This window comes from Tachypleus tridentatus, chromosome 1 (assembly GCF_004210375.1).
Source record: "Tachypleus tridentatus isolate NWPU-2018 chromosome 1, ASM421037v1, whole genome shotgun sequence".
NCBI lineage: Eukaryota > Metazoa > Arthropoda > Merostomata > Xiphosura > Limulidae > Tachypleus > Tachypleus tridentatus.
Window position 1 is genome coordinate 125,996,332 of NC_134825.1, and position 22,410 is coordinate 126,018,741.

General features: G+C 31.3%; 1 protein-coding gene across 5 annotated transcripts in view; it reads right to left on the reverse strand.

Moving 5' to 3' along the window:
- Positions 1-12,900, reverse strand: part of LOC143222823 (protein retinal degeneration B-like) — a 118,582-nt gene extending 105,682 nt beyond the window's left edge. Inside the window, exons 1-2 of one of the 5 annotated variants that reach the window (XM_076449932.1) lie at positions 12,706-12,900; positions 11,744-11,826 (exon numbers count right to left, since the gene is read on the reverse strand). The gene's annotated coding sequence lies outside the window, so the exon portion shown is untranslated. Of the gene's footprint in view, positions 1-2,132; positions 2,463-11,743; positions 11,849-12,705 lie in introns of all 5 variants that reach the window. The other 4 variants (XM_076449926.1, XM_076449904.1, XM_076449922.1 and 1 more) reach the window with 4 other exon arrangements.
- Between the last annotated feature and the right edge of the window lie 9,510 nt (positions 12,901-22,410).

A 22,410-nucleotide genomic window follows, 5' to 3' on the forward strand; every position in this document is an offset into this window, starting at 1 on the left:
GCGAGTAGCAAATTGCGAATGGAGCTTCCTAACCACCAGGCCATGTTAGGCCCATTTTTATTCAAAAACATGATTAACATCCACAGATTTATGGATTTGGGTGAGCCATGTTGAATTTTTGGGTGTTTTTGCCACCCCAAGAAAATGTCTGGAATGTTGCAAGTCCGTAGATTTCCCGTGTCCCACCAGGGGACGACATATTCAAGACAACAAGGAGTTCACCACACTTTAAAATAGATAAAATAAAATAAACGAAACTACCGAAATGAAACAAAAACAATACCCTAAAAAACTTTATAACCGAAACTTCATGAATAAAGCTGTTTATCCATTGGTGTGTAGTAATATTGTTCAACTTCTACACGAAAATACCTATTTAACGGTGGTGTTAAAAATAACAGGAGCCTGGAATAGTACCAAACATTTTTTATTTCTTTTCATAGAGTATAAATTTTGCTTAATGAATTTAACAACCAAATTGAACAAATAACGAATAAGACACGAAAAGCCTGGATTTATCCGGTGTTACTTGTTTCTTTTATCCGGCGATAAATAAAATATTGTAACATAAAAGTGAATAAAAACAGCATTTAGTATGCCCCTTTACTTACCCCTATTATAAACCTGAACCAGACATGGCCTAGTGATTAGTATGTGTTAGGACTGTGAAGCCGAGGTTTCAAGGTTGATTTATATCCCCTCTGCGTAAAATTTCTTTCAGTACTTTACAGGTCATGAGTAAGTTATAAGAGTGGCGGTGAAACTCCACTATTCAGCCCAGTAGTTCATAAGATGGCAATGGGTACTGTTGACTGGCCGCTTTCCCGCTAGTCTGTCTGTTCAAAATTATAGACGTTATGCGCATACAACTTTGTATTGCCTTTTGTAAACATTCTGAAATTTTCTACGCATATCTTACTTAAACATGTTATAAGGTTCAGGAATAACTGGATACGAAACAATTCCCGAAACTTTACCCGTATGCTGATTCTGAGTCGCTCTGCACAGTGAAAATAAAAAAACCATTATATAGCGCATGTGCTATCTAGAAGAGTAGGGTATGGGATGAGTTTTCGAAGAAATTATAGTGAAAGATAAGTGTTTTAGACGGAATGTCCATCAGATTTTATATATCAGCGACGGAAGTATTCTCCCCATTCGATGATACGGTCATAGCCACTTTGGACTATCTGATAATTCATCTTTTCTCACATAATGTTATAAAAGTCTGGAAAAGTCATCCACACACATTAGATTTCTAACTTAACGGTAAAGGCCCGAAACATTCATCAACATATAGTTTACTGTTCTAACTAAATAGTAAAGGCCTAAAAAATTCATCCACACATATTTTACTGTTCTAACTTAATGGTGAAAGCCTGCAAAATTTATCCATATACATTTTAATTTCATAACAAAACAGTAAAGGCCTGTGAAAGTAAGTTATCCACGTTTTATTTTCCAGTGATGGAAAGTTCGTAATGCGGGAAAGGTCATCCTGTTCTCTACAAAACACGTATAAGCAACATAGCTGCAGAAGCCCGGGAAAAGTGATCCATCATACAACGACATGAGGTTTAGGGCATCTGGAAGGACCATCCTCAAATACACTTATTTTTTGTAATCTTATGATAAGCGCAGCCGAAAAGCTGTAATATCTCGAACGTTTAATTTAAATTCAACAAACTTTAGAAGTCATTATGATAAGATCTAAAAACACGTCGAGCTAATCTTGTATTATTAGTTCGAGTAAAATTTTTCAAACTACATAGGAAAACGTATGATTTTCTTTACTTTCTTACTATAGAACACGCATCAATGTACAGAATACGACTCCTTAAAAAAATTTGAACGTTAAACGCACACCATTTTGGTAGACGTAAAGCAAAACCTGACCACCTTCGTTCCAATAAAATATTTAATCGGAATTTTTCAATGAAATCAAACTTATACAAGATATTGGGGAAAAGTTTTTTCACGTAAATGCACACTGTTTATATAAACTACATTTTCGAACTTATGTAATACTTATATTTTTATTTTTCTACACGCTATTTAAGCCATATTATAGCATATATTATCAAGATAAAAATGGATGTTTAATGTTTCAACTACATAGAAGGAATACTCACACTTAAACTGTTTTCATGCACGACACTCTTGTGGTTATATTTTATCCAAAAATCTCACCTGGTTGCTCCTCTTCAAGCCAATTATTATGTGAAATTTGTCATAAATTAATAACTTTCACAAGCGTATTCTTTCGCTCAAATTGATCGCTTCTATCTTCTTGACCAAAAAAAAAGGGGGGGATGTGTGGCTAAGAAATGTCACTAATTATTTCTGAACCGAAAACTTCCAAACTTGAAGTATGAACATAACATGAATTGCTAATCATCCTTAAGATTCCGATAACACTTCTAATATCTGTTATATTCTCTATGGGTCGAGTTGATTAACGTCTAGACAGGAATAAAAAAACACTATTAGGCATTGCTACTAGGCTGCAGTTGAGTTGAACTACTCGAAAAGCACTAGTAGTGCAAATCTTATAATCATGTACACATATTAAAGACTTATGTCGTGCTACATTTCATCTCAATTTTACTAGAGCCTAGAAGGTACAAACAAACCACCCCATATGTTTGACGTCACAGAATGCGTCATGGACACAGATTCTAGTATAACAACAATGTTCTTTGCGCACATGGTGCTCGTTCAGCGATAAAAACCTGAGTCTAAATACCAAAGGTTAAGCTGTCTTCGAAAGCAGCATGGCAGGCCGTCACCAATATCTGCTAATATAGGAGGAGTGGGAAGGAGGGACAAAAGCTCACACGTTAAGCCCGCCCTTTATAAACATATGCATATTCCATATATTTGAAGAATAAAACTTCTAGAATAAGCTTTCACTATAACAGTTTGGTGTGCAAACATTTGTTAAGCACATGCATATCAAAACAGGAAAAATAAAACAAAATACTTTTGTTATCACAATTGTCTGCTTAAAACGACGTCGACAAGAATTTACGAACTTTTAGTATTGGCGACTAGAATATTATAAAATGTTCTGTAAATATTTGTTTTCGTTTACTTTCCAAGCAATTTCAGAGCACTGTTATTAATAATGACGCGAATAAAAGGAAATTTAAGTGCATTAAACAACAAAAATATTTATCTCTCGAAAAATATAACAATTTTTTTTAAAAAGGCAAACAAGAACTGAAAAATGAACGAAATTCAATAAAAACAAGACAAATTCATATTATATACATGTAAAGTAAAAACAAAAACAACTAAATCAGTTACTAGCATTATTAAAAGTAAATAGCCGGCTGTTTTTATTTTTAGTATTTGCCATGTCAGTTTTATAACACCAAATTTTGAAATTTTATGTGAATAGCGTATATAAATATTTATATTAACTAGAATACTTTTAACTACAACTATACAGCTTTAATTCTCTTAAACACCCTTAATAAATCAATCAGTGTCAAATACTAAAACAAAAAAGTGTTAAAACAAACAAGGAATTCCAAGAAGTCACAAGCACTCCTTGCAAACACATTTCTCTGCAATACACCAATTGTCATCATATGAAGCCTACATTCGTGTCATTGTAAGCTGTGAATGAGGAATACTGTGGGGGTGTTTATGAATACACTGTAGAATGCATTAAACTAAAACTGTGTTCTGCCAGTATTATCATGGGAGAACATACATTAAACTGAAAGTGAAATAAGCCTATTGAGTCTCTGTTGCTAGCTTCTTCTAGTTCTATTGTAACTTATTTTTGTTTATTGTACAAAAGATTTATTTTATTACTACTACTATACTTGAAACCAGATACTTTAAAAACGACGTCTTACAAAGGTGCTGATTTTCGTATATGGTAATGGAGAACAACAGAAACTATGCAGTGCATACTTCAGGATGTCTCGTAATTTACAACATTCATGGATTAACGTTCAATACACTTCAGTTTTAGTGCTTACAAAATAAGAAACATATTCAATGAAAGTTTTCTGGGTAACGTTAAAAAGATAACAAAACTGTTTGACCAAATAAAAGTATTAACCTAGTAATGAGTTTTAATCTCACTTCAACTGCAATTATTTCAAACATACTTTGGTTCAATAATGTGGTATTCTCTACTATTTGTTTAGCTAGACTGGTAAGAGTCAATAAAACTGTAATTCTCAACTAATCATGGTAAATGATTTATTTATCAAGTGTAGTTAACTAGTACAAATAGTTCGTTTTGGTGTAGTAAGCTCACTTTTAAATTACTTTCCACTGTATTAGGTTCAAACAGACATGATCTTAAGTATCTGTATTTAAAATACAAACATTATTTTTATGTGTATATTACTCAATTTGAAACTGTTTTACTTGCTTTCAAACAAAATACCAAACTGAAACAATTGCAAACACTGAACAAATTTCTGAATTACATTTTACAAGGTTTAAAAAAAAACTATGATTTTGTGCATAGCATGAAACTAATTTCACATGTTATTTATTTATTTGTGGATAAACAAATAAATGTATAAAAATACATGTTTCACTATGTTTACCTAGTAACATCAAGTGGCAAAAAAGAAAATCATAAAATACACTTTGCAACATATTTATCTGTTTATCAATAAACAAAATGAATAAAAATTTAGTTTGACAAGTTCTTCCTATAAATCATTGTAATTATAACCTGTTCTTTTTGTCAAAATATAAGGAGTTGATTTGCATATTCTATTATAGTGGTGCAAGTTACAGTACCAAGAACAACATGGTTTAGTACCAAATATTTGGTTCACAATGACGTCCTGATTTTTGCTTTTGAAGATTGATATAGAAAATAAAACAAAGGAATGCAATATTCATAGCACACCAATTTCTATAACACAATGTATAGCACCAGCAAAGGAAGGTTAGCACATCCATATGATGATCTAAAACCATCTAAAACAACATTCCACCACATATAGCACTACTGCAAATGTGTATAATAGTCATATAAGGACCTCTTCAACTTATTAAATGATTACTAGCAAGTTATACACATCCAAATCAACTGTTAATGAGATAATTCATAAAGATATTGCTTTTATAAAAATGAAAAAAATAGCATAAATTACAAGTTCATAAGCTATTCTACAAACATCTTGCGACAGAAAGATGAACAGCTAAAAATTGTAAAATACCTTGGATGTGAAAAATAAAAATATGTTGTAATATTAGATCTGAATACACTTAAATGGCTGAAACAAAAAAGACTGCTTCACTATTAAGCACACAATAATAATGAGTTTCCAACATAATACAGATAATATGCGATTGCCACAGATTTCACACAACTGAAACATTTAAACTTGATAAAGTGCACAGCAAATTGCAGCTATTATCAGGAGAAAGATCTGATACCAACAATGTAAAGTGAATTTCCTGTAGTGCATGACCAGGATCCTGAAAAGATATGGTTACATTATGTCTAAATCTACAACAGAGCTTATATAAACTTGTACAATGAAACAAGTGTTTCTCTCTTTCTCCAACACACCATAAATGTTATTTGATTGCACACCTGTAGAATTCTTTGATATTTCTTGATGTTTATTCATAGAATATTTGTACACTACACTTTGTCAATAAATTTGTTTGCAAGTTTCTATTATGACTAGAACAAAGTCTCCATATAGTATCATAGAACCAACAGAAATCCACATTTGGCTTACTGTTTCAGAGAACATTTGTATGCTAAAATTTGTCTAGACATTTCATGGTAAATGTTTTGTTATAACTTGAACAAAGTTTCCAATTATTTCACAGAAATCTACTTTGCTACTAGCATAACTAGTTAATTTGCAGAGAATGAGAGTAATCAAGAAACTTATGCATCAGTGAATTTTGTCTAGTGTTCACAAGTTTTTAGATAAGTAACTATTACTTTTCATCTCCTTTAATCACATAAACTCTCTCTTTTACATAAAATAAACAGAATATTTAGATCTTAATAATTTATGTATAGAACCATAAAGGTTAATTATATTTTAGAATTTAAAAACAAACATTGCAAGTTATTTTATGATGAGTATTAGTTATAAACACAGATGCTTTCTGTACTTTTAAGATAAATAAGAACTTCACCCATAGAACTTAAGTAATTAACTTTTGTTCCAATCACATGTTCAATAAAAATTACCTAAGCCTTATGATTTTGAAAACTAACTGCAGTATGATTCAACTGTAAATTTAATCATTCCAAACAACACATTTGGTTCTTTCATTTAAAAATTTAATTTTTTAAAATATAAAATACATTTTCATCACCTAATAATAAGATAATTTTAAACTAAATAAAATAATATAACATATATACCTCATAAAACACTGAATGATCTGAAAACAAAGCAAAATACCTTTAAACCTTTATGATTTAAAATAATCAAAACACAAATAGGTGTCTTAAAACACCATTATTGCATATACTATGGTTGTCTGAGAGTAATAATATGAACCTAGTTTCTGAATTTAAACCTTAAATTACTGTAAACTTATTCCTTGATCAATACAGTGTTATTTCATTAAAACTGTGCTGTATGCACATTGTTTGAATATTTCCAGAGTATTTTATGCTCTGACTAGTTATGTTTAAAACACAGTATAAAGCCATTTGAGTCAGCTGTGTACATATCTTTTGTAGCTATTGACACAGGATTGGTGGTATAATACTGTTACTGTGCACTGTTCTGTTTGCTTGAAGTATTTTGAACTTTCAGCTTATAAGGTTTTGTACTAGACTGATCCTTTATGAATTAAGAGTTCAAAATTCAAGTCTCGATCAAATTAGATAACTTCACCTTCTAATCTCTTAAAATTTAAATTATTAAACAGGAATTTTTAAACATATACAATTCATCTTTTATCAGAACACTATGCAATATATGTGTAACACAGAAGAAAACTTAGAATTTTAACTTGAATGCTCAAAAGCAGTAACTTATTTAAATAAGTTTTTTTAAAAAAATAACTGTTCCATATAAGAATCAAGGGTCATTTTGTAGTCATTTTTAGTTTTGATAAAAAAGGAAATATTCCTTTCAAAAGATTAATAATATTCATACCTTTAAAAACAGGCAACAAACATTATAAATAAAATAAAAAAATTCAATTAATAAATGTCCACAATTATTCTTCTTAGTTTTGTATTGGCTCCTTATAATTGTGACTCAAAATGTAATATAGAAAGCAACAACATTGTTTACAATTTTTTTTGTACATTATAAGTAAGTGAAAGAAAACAGACAGCTTAGTTAAAACAAGTAATTACCTTTTTTATGTATGAACTTATTTTATTCATTACTTGAAAAATAGATTGATGTTTTAGCAAAATTATAACAGAGCCTATTCAAGATTTTTTAAAATAATAGATTTTTTCAAGTTGAAATAATTACCTCTATTGTTTTAAGAAAACAGCAAAACTACATAATGTAAGAAACACAAAATTTAGAGAAATATAAATTGTTTTATATTATATAATATAGAAAATATCAAAAAAACAACTTAGAATTTTAACCACAAAATGTACATCAGAAACTATTATATAAAAAAATAAGGCATTATGGCAAACACAGAATTAAAATTCATGAGAAATTAGCTGACTAACACAAAATTCATAAAATATTATTATTCTTTTATTTTTTAGTTTCATCATTGATGTCAGAGAATGGTTGAATATCCACTCTTTATACAAACAAACAAAAAAATCACTGTAGAGTTTATCATAAGAATATAATACACTACAAAATAAGATATGGCCACTCACAGATACAGTATTAAAGAAGCATGTTCAAGTCCATGCAAAGTATTTTTTTTATTTCAAGAATAAGAAGAAATGTTGTAAGATACTCCCTTGTAATATATGCATCTTTTTCATAAGCTTCTGCTGATAGCTGGATAATAGGGGTGATAAAACATCTCTACATTTTTTGGTCACTTTCTGTAAGCTTATATCCACCTTCTTAATAATAGATAAATTTCTATTAAAACTAAATGCAATGCCTTCATCTTAATCAATAGTAATTCTGGACACTATATAAGGTACAAAACAGCTGATGTAAAAGATAAGTTTCATAAGTTTGTTTAATACTAATTTATTTAAACTTTGTTAACTGACACAAAATTCTGAATGACTGAATTAGTTTACAACTTGTAAATCAATTAACAAATCAAAATGAAAAATGAAGGCCAAGTTTTGAATTTTACCTTTTTTTCTTCACTAACAAGAACAGATACATAAAAGAGCTTTAAAAGTCACACTTCAAGCATTATAAAATATGAAATATTTTGAATCATGCAGGATATAGCAAAGATTTATACTACAAGCACAGTATGTTATGAAAACAGCATTTAACACAATGTTTTTAAAGTATTTTGACTATATAATCAACATTTATTCCAAATATGTATTTTATGAATTTCTACCTCATTACTGAAAGATCAGATTGGAACCTATGTAACCAGCTTTGAAAATGATGAAAGTTATAGAGTGTAAAAAACTTTAGTTTTTGTTTTTAGCAATTATCCATTTAAATTCAATTCTATTTACACACATAGTTTATAAATAATTTAAAGACAACAAGAAACCTATTAGTCCATCAAGGACATCCCTCCAATAAAGTAAACTTTAAAATAAAACAAAATACTGAGACTCAACATATGTTATTCAATATTTATGAAGCCTTCTCTTAAGATCTCTTATATAAAAGTGCATCCACCACATCTGAAGGCAACCCATTTCAAAGGCCAACTACACTATTAAAAAAATAAAACTGTTTTAGCTGAAGATGACATCTACTCTGCCAAAATTTATGTGTCCCCTAATCCTACCATTCTAACTGTTAAGTATAAAAAAATATGATGCATCAACATTACAACATTACCTAACAATTCCTTGAACAATGTTAAACACTTCAATCTGATCCCCTCTAACTCTTCCTTTTTCAAGAAAAAGCAATTTAAGATATCTGTCCACATATGATAACCTTTATATCCCAAATATCTTCCTCACAGCCCATCTCCAAGGCTTTTCCAACAATTTAATATCCCTCCTAAAGGAAGAGCTCAAGATTGAACAGAACACTGGCCTCACTGATGACATACATAGAAATTATAACCTCTTTATACTTTTTTCAATATTTCTATAGATACAACCTAAAATCATATTTACCTTAAGACTAGCAATAGCACATTGCTTGGATGTTTTAAAAGACTGATAAACTAGAACTCCAATGTTCTTTTCTTCTACAGTTAAGGTTATTTCCATCAAAATTATACCATAATTCAAGTTATGATATCTCACATGCATTACCTTGCATTTATTATAAGTAAAACCCACTAGCCATTTATTTGTCTAACTCAAAATAATACAAATCCTTCTGATAAGCAGCAGCAGCAGCATCCTCTTTACAGCCAGCAACACCACAAAAGTTAAATAATATCATCATCAAATTTAAGTAACTTATTGACCATTCTTAAATCTACATCACTGAAGTAAACAAAAATTAGAAAAGGCCCTTATACTGAGATTAATGCCACAAGTGGGGTGCCTAATAGCTTGTTTGACTGAACTTCATTTATAACAGCACTCTTCTTTCTTCCATTCAGCTACTCTTCCATCTGATTTGCTAATCTATCCCCTACACTAACAGAGGTAATTTTTCTTTTAACAAACCCTTTATGTGGTCCGTGTTAATTGTTTTCTGAAAATCCTGATATAAACCATATCTGCACCTATAACCTTATCAACATAAGGATGTCAAAAAATCAGCAAGACAAGATTTTCCCACAGTGAAACCATGCTGTCAAACAAAATTTCAAACTTCATCAAATGACTCTGCAAAGTATCTTTTTTCAGACTTTCAAAACCTTTCCTACCAGTAATATCAGACTAATGGACCTATAGTTATTGGGACAATTTTTATCACCTTTCTTGAGAAGTAGATTACCATTAGCCAACTTTCAAGCATTTGGTATTCGTCCACTGTTCAAGGATCTACAAATATACACTAGTAAGTGGTTCACTTATGCAATCATTCAAATTCTTGAGAAAATATTAACTGGCCTAGTAAATTTATCATTCTTTAAAAACTTCCCAATTTTTTCTTAACAAACACAGATTTAATATAAACATCCTATTTGGTCTTGTTTCCATCTAGAAGTTGTTCAGGATGAGAAAAATTGCTTGAATCTTCATTAGCAAAAATTAAAGAAAAAGTAGAATTTAATAACCTAACCATTTTATAATTATTAAATATGACTACCTGTAACATCTCTCAAAGGCTCTACACCCATCATAACATTATGCTTATCTTTAATGTATTTTTAAAAATTCTTACTATTAACTTTTACATTCTTAGCCAACCTTTCTTCATGTATTTTTTTTCCAATTTTCTAATTTCTCATTATAATTTCTCTTATTTTTCTATGATTCTCTAAGTCTTAAATCACAGCAATTTAAATTTCTTATATTCATAATGCTTTTCTTTAATTTTATCCTGTGTATCCTTTGTGAGCCAATCTAGTTCATTACTTGTAGATGCTTTTTTCTGTAAGCAAAATGCACATTCTGAATATTTACAAAAATATTTTTAAAGGCTTCCTACATTTGATCAGTATCTACAATTAATACTGTTGTCCAGTTCACAACAGATCATTCTTGTCTCATTCCTTCAAGCTTTGGTTTTTGAAACTTGCAACCCAAACCTCATTTTCTTTTTTCTTATCCCCATATGCAGCAAAGTATCAAACCTAATTTAACCTTGATCACATTCAGCCAGATGTTCCTCAATCTCCAAGAATGGCATTAAAAATACCAAAATAAAACTCTTAAAACAGGAACATTTATAAGCAATGACTCTCAAGAACCACTGATTATAAAATTAGTAAATGAAATAAAAAAAAATTGTTCCAATTACCAACAAATAAAAGTTGGCAATGCATTATAACACAACCAACTTTAATGAGTACAACAGATCAATCAAACAGATGAGTTTGTGATGACAGGTGAAAAATCAATTCATAAATGCTTTCCAATTACATATTTTGAAGTATAAAAAAAGTGCTGCTAAAGATCTGTCTTTCCTACAGAAACATAATATATAATACATATTGTTTCAGTAATCAGTACTAAGACAAAGACAAAACTAGAGTTATAAAGAGAAAAGCTTGATTATTAAGAGTTATTAGTTGTTTAGCTAAGTTATGGCACAAGAATGATGACTAAATTGACTATGAAATGTTAAAAACTGCTACCACGTGGTAATTCTTTATGTATGAAAATCACTAAGTATTTATTTACTGTTCTTAAAAAAAATACTTAGAAGTTGTATCTGTAATCATAATAACAAAAGGAATAAAGATGGCATATAAAATTATCAAAGTTTCAAATGTCAACCCTATTTACTTACTTAAAGACACAGAATAGATAAATATATACTTAATATAATATTTTTGTATAAAGGGATGGTAAATACTAGACCAATATACCCCTGTACAGAAAACTAACTCATCCTCCAGGTTAGAAATAGGCAGTGTATGGCAAGAAAAAAGTTACATCACACCCATCATTTAGAAAATATCATACGTTGTGGCACATTGCATAAACTATTCTTTGGAATTTCTCCAAAAACTACAAAATATTAAGACAAATGTTATATTATTAATTGTTTCATTTAATTTTCAATACCTTTTAATTTGACTGCTTCAGTCCCCTTTCATAGTTCCTGTGTAATTTCATTTGAAGTGCTTTTTCAGGTCAGTGGTACTTTACTGAAAATTCATAACATAAAAACTGGCACAATTGCTAAAAACGTTGGGTATTCTCCTACACAACAAAGATGCTTTGTCTTTGATCAGGTATCATATTCTTATATCATTTAGTGGATTTTAACTGCTATAGCATGTGACAGGATGAGCTTGATGGTCCATATAACCTTTTTTTAGCTTAAAATACTCTACACTTATGTTGATTATTTACTATTACTACTTTCACTATAAATAATGCCAATGCAAAAGACACTATGCATAAATATTATGCCAAATCTTTTTTTTATGTTCTCAATAATATTATTAACAAATGCTAGCAAACTGTCTACAAATTCAATTGGTGAATTGTTCACACAAATGTTATCTTACTGATGCCTTTTTTTTTTCTCATATAATTAGTCAAGTTCTGAACAAAAACGGATTAAATTTTCAGGCCAGTAGAACCAAATTAAGACCGGTAAAATCTAATGTTATGTGTTATATCATCAGCAAAACTGTACGTTGCAGTTAGGCCTACTTAAGGCATTTGTCTTTAATAATCACGTCAATAGGCTTAAGGCCCCAGAAGATCTGGTAACAAGTCACTAACTTTACATGTACAACACAAAAATAACGTAATTTATTAATGCTACTACAATACTTTGAACAATAAAAGTGAAAACGATACAAAAACTAATACACTTAACAATGAATTATTCAGTATCAAAGTGTTAGTAATACTAACAATTATAGTTTACAAACGGATAAAATAACATCGTAAGTTACAACTCACAGTGTAATCGAGCTTTACAAAAACTACAGCTACTTGTATTAAAAATTCATATTTGAATGATCCTAATTATTTGATTTAAATTTAAATAATTAGATAACATTAAAGCTTACCAACAAAATAACAGCTGTTTATTTTAGTCTTATTTTTGAATGATTCTGTTTACACCTTAGCCAAAGTTTATCTCCAAGCTCACAGATTTCATGTAAGTGTTGTTGACGTTGTTGGCCTGGGAACATGCTTCAGAAGTTAGCTTAGCAACTGAAAATTTACTCCGACATCATAAGCTAGATTTGGCATCAATAAACAAATATTATTGTTGGTAACGTATAGTTGTTTTCAAGAATAGCTACGTTAATGCAACAAGTAAAATTTTCAAGCTGAGAAAAATACTTTGGAAATAATTCTCAATATTATTTTATTATATTGTAGATAAATCAGAATAACATACAAAAAACAAATCACATATTAAAATGCTCAAACCTTGCCATGTTATCAGTTGGTTGTCTATAATTAAGCAAAGTTTATGAAATGGGCTATCTCTTTTGTGTCCGCTACAGATATCGAAAATCGGTAGAAAGGGCAAAACAAAACAAATGAAAACAATTATAAAAAATTATGTGCAAGAGTCGGTATAATTTCTTAAGTTGACATGAATTCATAATACACAGTTGTATGTGTATTATATCATATTATTTTCTTCCTATATCACGTAACATGTTATAAATTGTAAAAACAACAAGGTACCTAATGGATCTATGCTATCTCATTCACTAGACTAAAGCAATGAAAATAAAATACTAAAATCCAGGCCCTTTCATTCAAGTATTTTACAAGATTTTCCTTAAACTAGTTTAAATATAATACACCTAGATCATCTGAAGGCAACATATTCCAAAGTCCAACCACCCGGTTAGAAAAATAAAACTGTCTTAGCTGAAGACGTCTACTACCCCGCCATGATTTACATTTGTATCCCCTAGTTCTAATATTCTCACCTTTAAGGACTCAAAAAAATGATGTATCAAAATTTTCAATTCCATTAACGAAATCATTTGTTTTGAATTTCGCGCAAAGTTACATGAGGGACATCTGCCCCAAGTTAGCAGTGTAAGGCTAGAGGGAAGGTAGCTAGTTATCACCACACAACACAAACTCTTGGGCTACTCTTTTATTAACGAATAGCAGGATTGACCGAACATTATAACGCCTTCACGCCTAAACGGGAGAGCATGGTTGATGTGACGGGGATTCGAATCCGCGAGCCTCAGATAACGAGTCGAGCACCCTAGCCACCTGGCCATGCTGGGCTGTTATCTGAATTCAACAGATAAGTTCAGCTTCTTTTTTCCTGTCGACAGTTTCACTTCGTGACCTTCGTTTTCTCACAATATTAGTCAGCTATTACACCTAAGTATTATTATCTTGATCAGCAAAGGATATTACAGTGTTAATCCTATCACTGTGGATACCGTTTAACTCTGCAATATTATCTTGGGCAGGTTAGATATAGTCTACCATAGAAAACAAATCAACTAAAAAAGGCAAACTCAACGACTTTCTGAACTACCCGTTGCCGCCATTAAAACATTGAAACAACAACAGCAAAAAATTCAACATAACTAAAGTAGGTAGATTAACAAAGATCTTAAAAGCGCATTGGATTTTTTTATCTCATAATACACCGAAGAAATACAAATAAAGTGTATTAAATTGTTTTGTTTAAGTATGGATAAACCTAGAACATCTTTCAGCATATCAGCTTTCCTCACGTATCAAGATAAACCATTTTCTTCCCCCAAAAATTTAATGGCAATTCCAATAATGCACACAAGCAGTCCCACTGTGATAAACTAATTTGAAAATTTACCAGAAATGAAACAGTTTTCCGAATCCTTGAACACTAGTTGACAATACGTATCAAGAAATATCTTACAAATTTAACTGGATTACCTTAAGTTGTGACTAAATATAATCCAGGTTAAATACGACTAGAATTGAGTTTCGATACCCTTAATAAGCGCAGCACAGATAGCCCATCGTGTAGCTTTGTGCTTATAAACAAACAAACAATTTTATTTGTTCTATGACTTGCCCGTGTTTGGTATCTCAAGAATATTCGGCAAAGCAGATAAGTCTGAACCTGTAAAAATAGGAAGTTCATGGATTTTGTATGCAAATGTGTTTTCCAACGGATGTGACGGTTGGACCACAAAGTATTAGACGGAACTCACGGATTTACATAAAGGACTAACATTTATTTAAAATTATTACAGTGTATATAAACAGCAAAGTACTATTATACAATAGTAGGCAAGTTATTACGTGGTTATATGTATATTTAGAAACAATATCTAGCTGGCAAGAGCATTAGATACTTTACTAAATAATATGCACTTACCAGTGTGTACGTGCACCTCCCCCCTCTAACTAAGCTAGCATATAAAAGAGAATCACAAACAGAGAGAGCCCCAACTTAAATTAAGTCGTAATACAGAAAGCTCGTCTTACCTTCAAAATAATAATAGCGATCCATACTTTTAGTTGCTTGTTTGTTTTCTGAATTTCGCGCAAAGCTATACGAGGAATATCAGCGCTAGCCGTCCCTAATTTAACAGTCGAACGCCTTTACCATTTTGCCATGCCAAGTTCCATATTTTAAATAAAACCTATACTCCACAATTGTAAAGAGCAACTAATACATAATTCACTAACTGGTCAACTCGAAGAACTATTTAATTTAATTACAGGGAAACGCCAAATGGTACCTGCACAAACGAAAATAAAAGTTAACTTGAAAGTGCAACTGTTTTTACACATAATAATACAAACCACCGAGTTTCAGAAACACGAAAGCAGTCAGCGAGCAGTGAAAATAAAGGATGAGTCTACCTGCAACTAATTCTCGATTCGCCGATAGGACTAACTCGGGATTATGATTATAAAATCCACAGTTAGGCTGCTAGATGCCCCCCGTTAGTACAGCGGTATATTTACGGATTTACAACGCTAAAATCAGGGGTTCAATTCCCTGCGGTGGGCTCAGCAGACAGCCCGATGTGGCTTTACTATAAGAAAAACACACACACACATATTCTGATAGGATAATCAGAGAATGGGGCACCAACTCTTCACTTTAACCAATTAGACCTGGGGAAAGTTAATATTAGAAATTTGCTTGATAAATGCTATATTCCAACCTTAGGAATTATGAATCATAATAAATGAAACTAACTAAACTAAAAGGGGTAAAAATATTTATTGCCCGTCACTTCACTGGTATTAGGAGGGGTGCAACTACCATACAGTATAAGGAGTGATATAGTGGTTATTCATTTGAAATAATCATTTTTGTTTCTCTGTATATGTCTGTAAAAATTATAAATATAATAGTGCAAGACATAGAACAGATAAGTGAGATTATTGGTCAGGTAGATGTAAAGTAATTATCGTTTCTTTGTCATGTAAATTAATCGAGATATTGAAACTAATTCTAAAATAATGTGTTGTGAACGTAGTTAAAGCTTTCGTAAAACTAACACGTTCTTTGCAGAATCATTAATAGCTATAACAAATATCATAATCATGGTGATACCTAAAAACAACTTTAATAATCATGTTTCGGAATTTCCTTAAATTCCATTAGCAACGTTAATATCTCAAAAAATTCATAATATCCAAACTACAAAAAACGTCAGTATTGAGCGAGTTTTCCTTATTTATTTATTAAACGTGTGTGTACTGCACTTTATATCATACGTTGCATTATATTGCTACCGTTCAAATACTCTTTTTAATCTTCTAATTTAATACAAAAAAGTTATTCAATGCAAATATTGTTGTTTTTTTGTAGTTCGAATATTATGAGCTTTTTTTGAGATATTAATGTTAATGAAGAAATTTAAGAAAATTCCGAAAGGTCCGTATTAAAAATTTTTTGGTATTACCATGTTTTAATATTTATTATATAAAATTTTGTTCTTCATCTAATGAATCATTAATAGCCCCGTTTGAAAACTGTAAACTTAATTTACAGAGAAGATGTTAGTTTTCGTTTTATTTTTTAGAGTGCTTCATCTGTAATACAAAATATTTACCTTATAAATGACTTTAAAATTTACCTTGGTCTAAAATACTAAAAACAAATGTCATTATCCTTGTCAAAACTTATAGGTTCATGCAGAAGGGTACCAATTTCAGAACCTTTCTATTGCCTATTGGATTTAGAAGTTCATACTACTTTACCAAATATTAGTCCGTTATAAAGATATTAGCTGACATACCAGTTTAATACACAGGAAAAAATATAAGGTCCCCTAAGGATGATATAGATGGGTTATATCCTAACGCCGATCCTTCGTATGCCAGCCACTCTTTGGGAGGCCCTAAGAAATACTGTTGTCGCTCTTCCTGGGACCTTAAGACTACGTGCCAGGTTCTGCAGTTCGTCAGTTATAAGCAGGCATACATATACACACACATATATTTTTGTCAAACTATAGTTTCGATGAATAACTGTTTCAAACTGGTTTCAGATAAGTATATATTACCACTTGTTTTAGAAGATGCATGAAGAAATAAATAGTCATCCCAGTTAACTTTATTTGCAGTTATTCTTTGGCCTAGACCAGAGGAAAGACATTATTTCACTTAATTTTGTTTGTTTATTTTTTAAACATTTTGTCAAGAAAAAATGCCCTTGAACCTCTTACTTGGAAGTAAACTTGCACCAGGTGCTGACCTCTCTCTATTATATTCGAGAGATTACAAGATGTGTTAACTTATTAATTTTCTATGTGCATGGTAATATACTAAATGTTAGATTGTTGATTTCTCATGAAGCGAGTTAAAACATATGTAAAATAATTCCAGATTCACAATTTATTATATTTTATTTTATATTACGTTAACTACAATATATTACATTGCAATAATGTTTAAAATATTTTGTGTAGTATCAGTTTCTTGGGGCAAAAACTCCAGTCCCTTAAGTAGCTACCTATACCCCTTAGCAGTATCATCCATGGGTAAATCTTTAAGCACCAAAGTGTAACAAACCTTGATCGTACGTGGTTAATACAAAAATAAGGTTACTTCTTTTCAAAGATGGTATATGTACATTAAGTGCACTAAATACATAAAAGTGCTAGAAATCTTGAACAATTTAGCGAACAAGGAATGTTCACTTTTCTAATCTTACAACAAAAGAGACCTTTAATATACTTCAAATACCTCAATATTACTTCATTTATCAGTTCCTAACTTTTACAAAAACAAGTCTGCCAGAAAGTCCCCCGTCCCCATTGTTAAATACGCCATACTCCTAACAGTATGAAAAAATCAGTTAGAAATAATAATTTTATTTAGTACTTTATTCAAGCTTTCTTGAAATAAAAGAATATGAAGTATTAATTTTTGTTCAAACTTAAAGTAGGTGTAATAATATTTTTTACTCTGTTTCATCAACTTTCGTAAAAAGTTGACCTATCTTTTTATAATATTTTCTTCTCCTCATTGTATAAAGATAACTTAACAATTACTTAATTGTGTTTTAGCTGTAATAGTATGTCTTGCAACACTGTGAAATATTTTGAACCTAACTATTAGATATTGACGGAAAATTTCCAAACTAGAATTAAATATTGTTTGTGTGGTACAGAATTGAACTATGAGTTTCCTATTCCTTTACGTAATTCTTAAAGTTTTACAATTTAAGTGTGTGTGAACAAAGAAAACCATTCAAGCAAACACATCAATCTTTCTCTGATTCTAACTTTTCCTAAATGGTACTTAATCCTATTTTCTTGCATGAAAGGTAGCTATTGATGTCCCAAAATAGAAGGCAAAGCTGTTAATGGCCTTGGGTTCCCTCGTTCTTGCACCTGAGTCATAGTTGATATAATGTTTCATTTGTTGAGTATACTTTTGCTCTTTATTTTAATTGTCCTTACATTTTGTTTGATCCCTGCTGTCTTTCATCGTGTTAATACAAATTGTTAATTCCATAATCTTTACAGTACAGCTTTAAGTGAGTAATTTTTTATGTTTACTTAGTTATCAGAAGTTTATTACCATCTCTAGTGATTAGGAATGTAATTTAGACAATGCCTCTAAATTAACATCATTGGTAAGTATATCGTTTATTACTGTGATTTACCAGTACTAGTTTTGCACATGAAAACAGTATAAGTCGTTCTAGAGCAAGTCATGAGGTGTTCGATAATACAGTTAATATTTCAAGTATTATAGTCATATATTATCTGTGGTTGCTTTTTACAAATAAATATAGCCAATTCACAAACTTAGAATATGGGAAATTATAAGAAAATAAATATACAGAGCTCCGTTATTTGTCATAATCACAAAAGCTAAGTGTCAGTCAGTTAGTTAGTCGATCACGCTCCATTTCCCCGAATTTCTTGAGTTACATAGTTCCAATTTCATCTTTTCTCCTATAATATTTCCTTTTTTAATTTCCTGTTGCTATTGAATTCAATCGCTAACATATGTGTAACCAACTTCAAATTTCGGCACTTTTTGTACTATATAAAAGCCTGTTAAGAAGGTAGATTTTATACCAAATATTTATTTAGCACTGAGTGAAATTAATTTGCCATTTGTTATAAAGGAAAGTTTTTGAACAATGATCAAGTATTTACAAGAAATATGGTTTTAAAAGAGCTATTACAATGATACAATTGCTGTGATTAGAAAATAAGTGTGATCAATAGATACTGGGACAAAGATCTATGCTGGAGATAGACGTTCTTCAAGTAAAGGAGATATTGCTCATGATAAACTTGGTTTCTCGCAGATAGAAAACCCTCTATTTTCATTATGTTTATTTACAGGCAGCAAAATTGCAAGTGCTTATTGAAGGATTCAAATTTGGTAGGCTTTGGCTTCCTGTCATTCTGTTGGGCTTTTATTCGAATCTTTTATAAAGAAGAAAACCTATTTTTCGCTCTTTAACATGAGATGTCAGAAAAGCCTAACTACCAGACCTAGAACCTGTTTTTTTGTGTGCTCATTACAGTGTGATTTTGTGTGTTGTTGTTTTTCGCTTCTTTGACATTATCCAACCGGTGACCGTTTGTTCAACAACAAATGAGTGATTTTATACACTCTGAAACAATGAAGTAGTACTATCTCATACGACATAGAGTATATGTGTGTTATAGTTTAAAATCATGTAAGACAGCCTAAATTTCATAGCGAACAGATGCACCTTATTTTAGGTTTTCACGTTACGGTTCCACAACACACTGACCACAGTCAGTGCTAAATATCATATAATATTACAAATAGGATTAGTAGTATGTTTTCCAGTGTAATGATTATGTATCGTCCGCATTTCTTGGAATATTAATACGAAAACAAGAAAGCTAAATATTTCTTTCAATGCAGGGACAGTTTAAAGTTCCGTATTTTGTAGAGCATTATTTAAAAAAAACACGGAATATTAATTCTTTTTTTTTCAGTAAAATGATCACATACAAATTTTCGTATTTCTTAATACGCTACGATTTACTCGTTATTTTCAAATTTGTATGTCTGCAACATTATAAGGCTATATATTGGATTTTGATATTCGTGGACAGAACACAGATAACTCGTTGTGTAGCTTAGTATTTAACTTCAAACAAACAATCTTTACAAATTTATTTTACATATTCTTGGAACTCATTATAAGTCATTTATTTCAACTAAGTCAACGTGTTTGAGGAGCGTTGAATTTGTTACGTAAGGGCATTATTTATGGCGCATCTTGATGTCTTTTTTGTAGAATTTTTGTGTTTTGTAGAATTGCACTATGTAACACAAATTTTGTTTCTGGATACTATGTGTTATTTCTTAATTGCTTATGTTGTAAAAGTACAGAAAATGGCCATTATTCCTTTCAAACTTTGCTTTTGTCACATAGTTAAAGAAATTTGAAAACTAACCTATTTTCTATGTAAAAACGGGCAAATTTACGCATTTTCATTTACATAAGGTCTGAATAAAATGACACATAAATCTCAAGAATTACATGTATTTATACTAAGTTATACAAAAATATTTAGAAGTTAGTAGTTTTTCGAGATTTGTGACTGTAATCTAAATCACTCTCGCGTATCAGCCCACAAATATAGTCTCCCATCATGTTTTCGTTGTACGCTCCTTGGTAGAGGCGTTCAAAGTCGAGTATATCTTGGTGGAAGCGCTCGCTTTGTTCCTCTGAGTATGCTCCCATGTTTTCCTTGAATTTATCAAGATGAGTGTCAAAGATATGGACTTTCAGGGACATCCTGCAGCCAATTTTGTCGTAGTTCTTCACCAGAGCCTCAACTAGTTCCACATAATTTTCGGCCTTGTTATTGCCCAAAAGACCCCAAACCTCTGCGACAAAGCTGCCCCAAGTGTTTTTTCCTTCTATTGAGTTTTTTTGGGGAATTCTGTGCACTCCAGAATCTTCTTTATTTGTGGTCCAACGAAGACACCAGCTTTTACTTTTGCCTCAGACAGCTTAGGGAAGAAGTCACAAAAGTACTTGAAGGTTGCAGACTCTTTATTAAGAGCTGTGACAAATTGTTTCATAACACCAAATTTTATGTGCAATGGTGGGAACAACACCTTCTGGAGGTCCACTAATGGTTCACAGTTAACATTGTGTCTCCCCACAAAGAACTCGGTTCGTTGTGGCCATTGCTTCCTGTTATAGTGCCCTGCGGTGTCCCTGCTGTCCCAAAGGCAAATATAACAGGGAAACTTGGTAAAGCTTTCTTGGAGATCCATCAGGAATGCCACCATTTTGAAGTCTCTGATAACCTCCCAGTCATATTTATCATATTTCAAGGCTTCTAGCAAGATCTTGACGCTATTGTATTCCTCTTTGAGGTGCACCGAAAGATATTTAAATTTTAAAATGTCTAAAATTTGTATAATATAAAATTTTACTATTCAAGCAAGCAAATATTGTTCGTCTTACCTTCTAGAATTTTTTGTAGTGCTTGCAGGTAAAATTAGGTGCCCAGGGTTTGTCTTGATCCCCGACAGGCATGCCGAAATATGCCTTGTAGGCTTCACACATTTTAGCAGATACTTTCACAGAGTACTTTTTCGTTCTTGTTTTGATAAATTGGCCACATAGATAACAGAATGGCTCCGCATGACCAAGTGGGTCAAGGTGTGTTGTCTTTTGGGTTAATCTGTTTATAGATGAAATCCTGAATTTTTTCTACAAATTTGTTTGTTTTTGAATGTCGCGCAAAGCTACTCGAGAGCTATCTGCTCTAGCCGTCCCTAATTTAGCAGTGTAAGACTAGAGAGAAGGCAGCTAGTCATCACCACCCACCGCCAACTCTTGGACTACTCTTTTACAAACGAATAGTGGGATTGACCGTAACATTATAACGCCCCCACGGCTGAAAGGGCGAGCATGTTTGGCGCAACGGGGATGTGAACCTGTGACCCTCAGATTACGAGTCGAATGCCTTAACACGCTTGGCCATGCCGGGCCCTCTACAAATAGGCCAATGTGACTTTCCCATAAGAAAACACACACTCTTAGAAATAATATATTACAATTTTCGCTATACAAGCCATTTTTTATTATTAATTTTTAACTGAATACGTCGAAATTTCTTTTCTACAAGCTGTTGTAGCTGTCCTTTGTTCGGATTATGAACTTTAAAAATGTGGGGATGTATGCTACGATAAATAACGCAGAAGCTTTAATAACTTTTAAAACATGGTATACATTGTAAGATAGTTAGGATGACTGTATTAAAAGGTAACGTCCAAAGTAGGGGCGATGAGGGTGCTTTATGTTAACT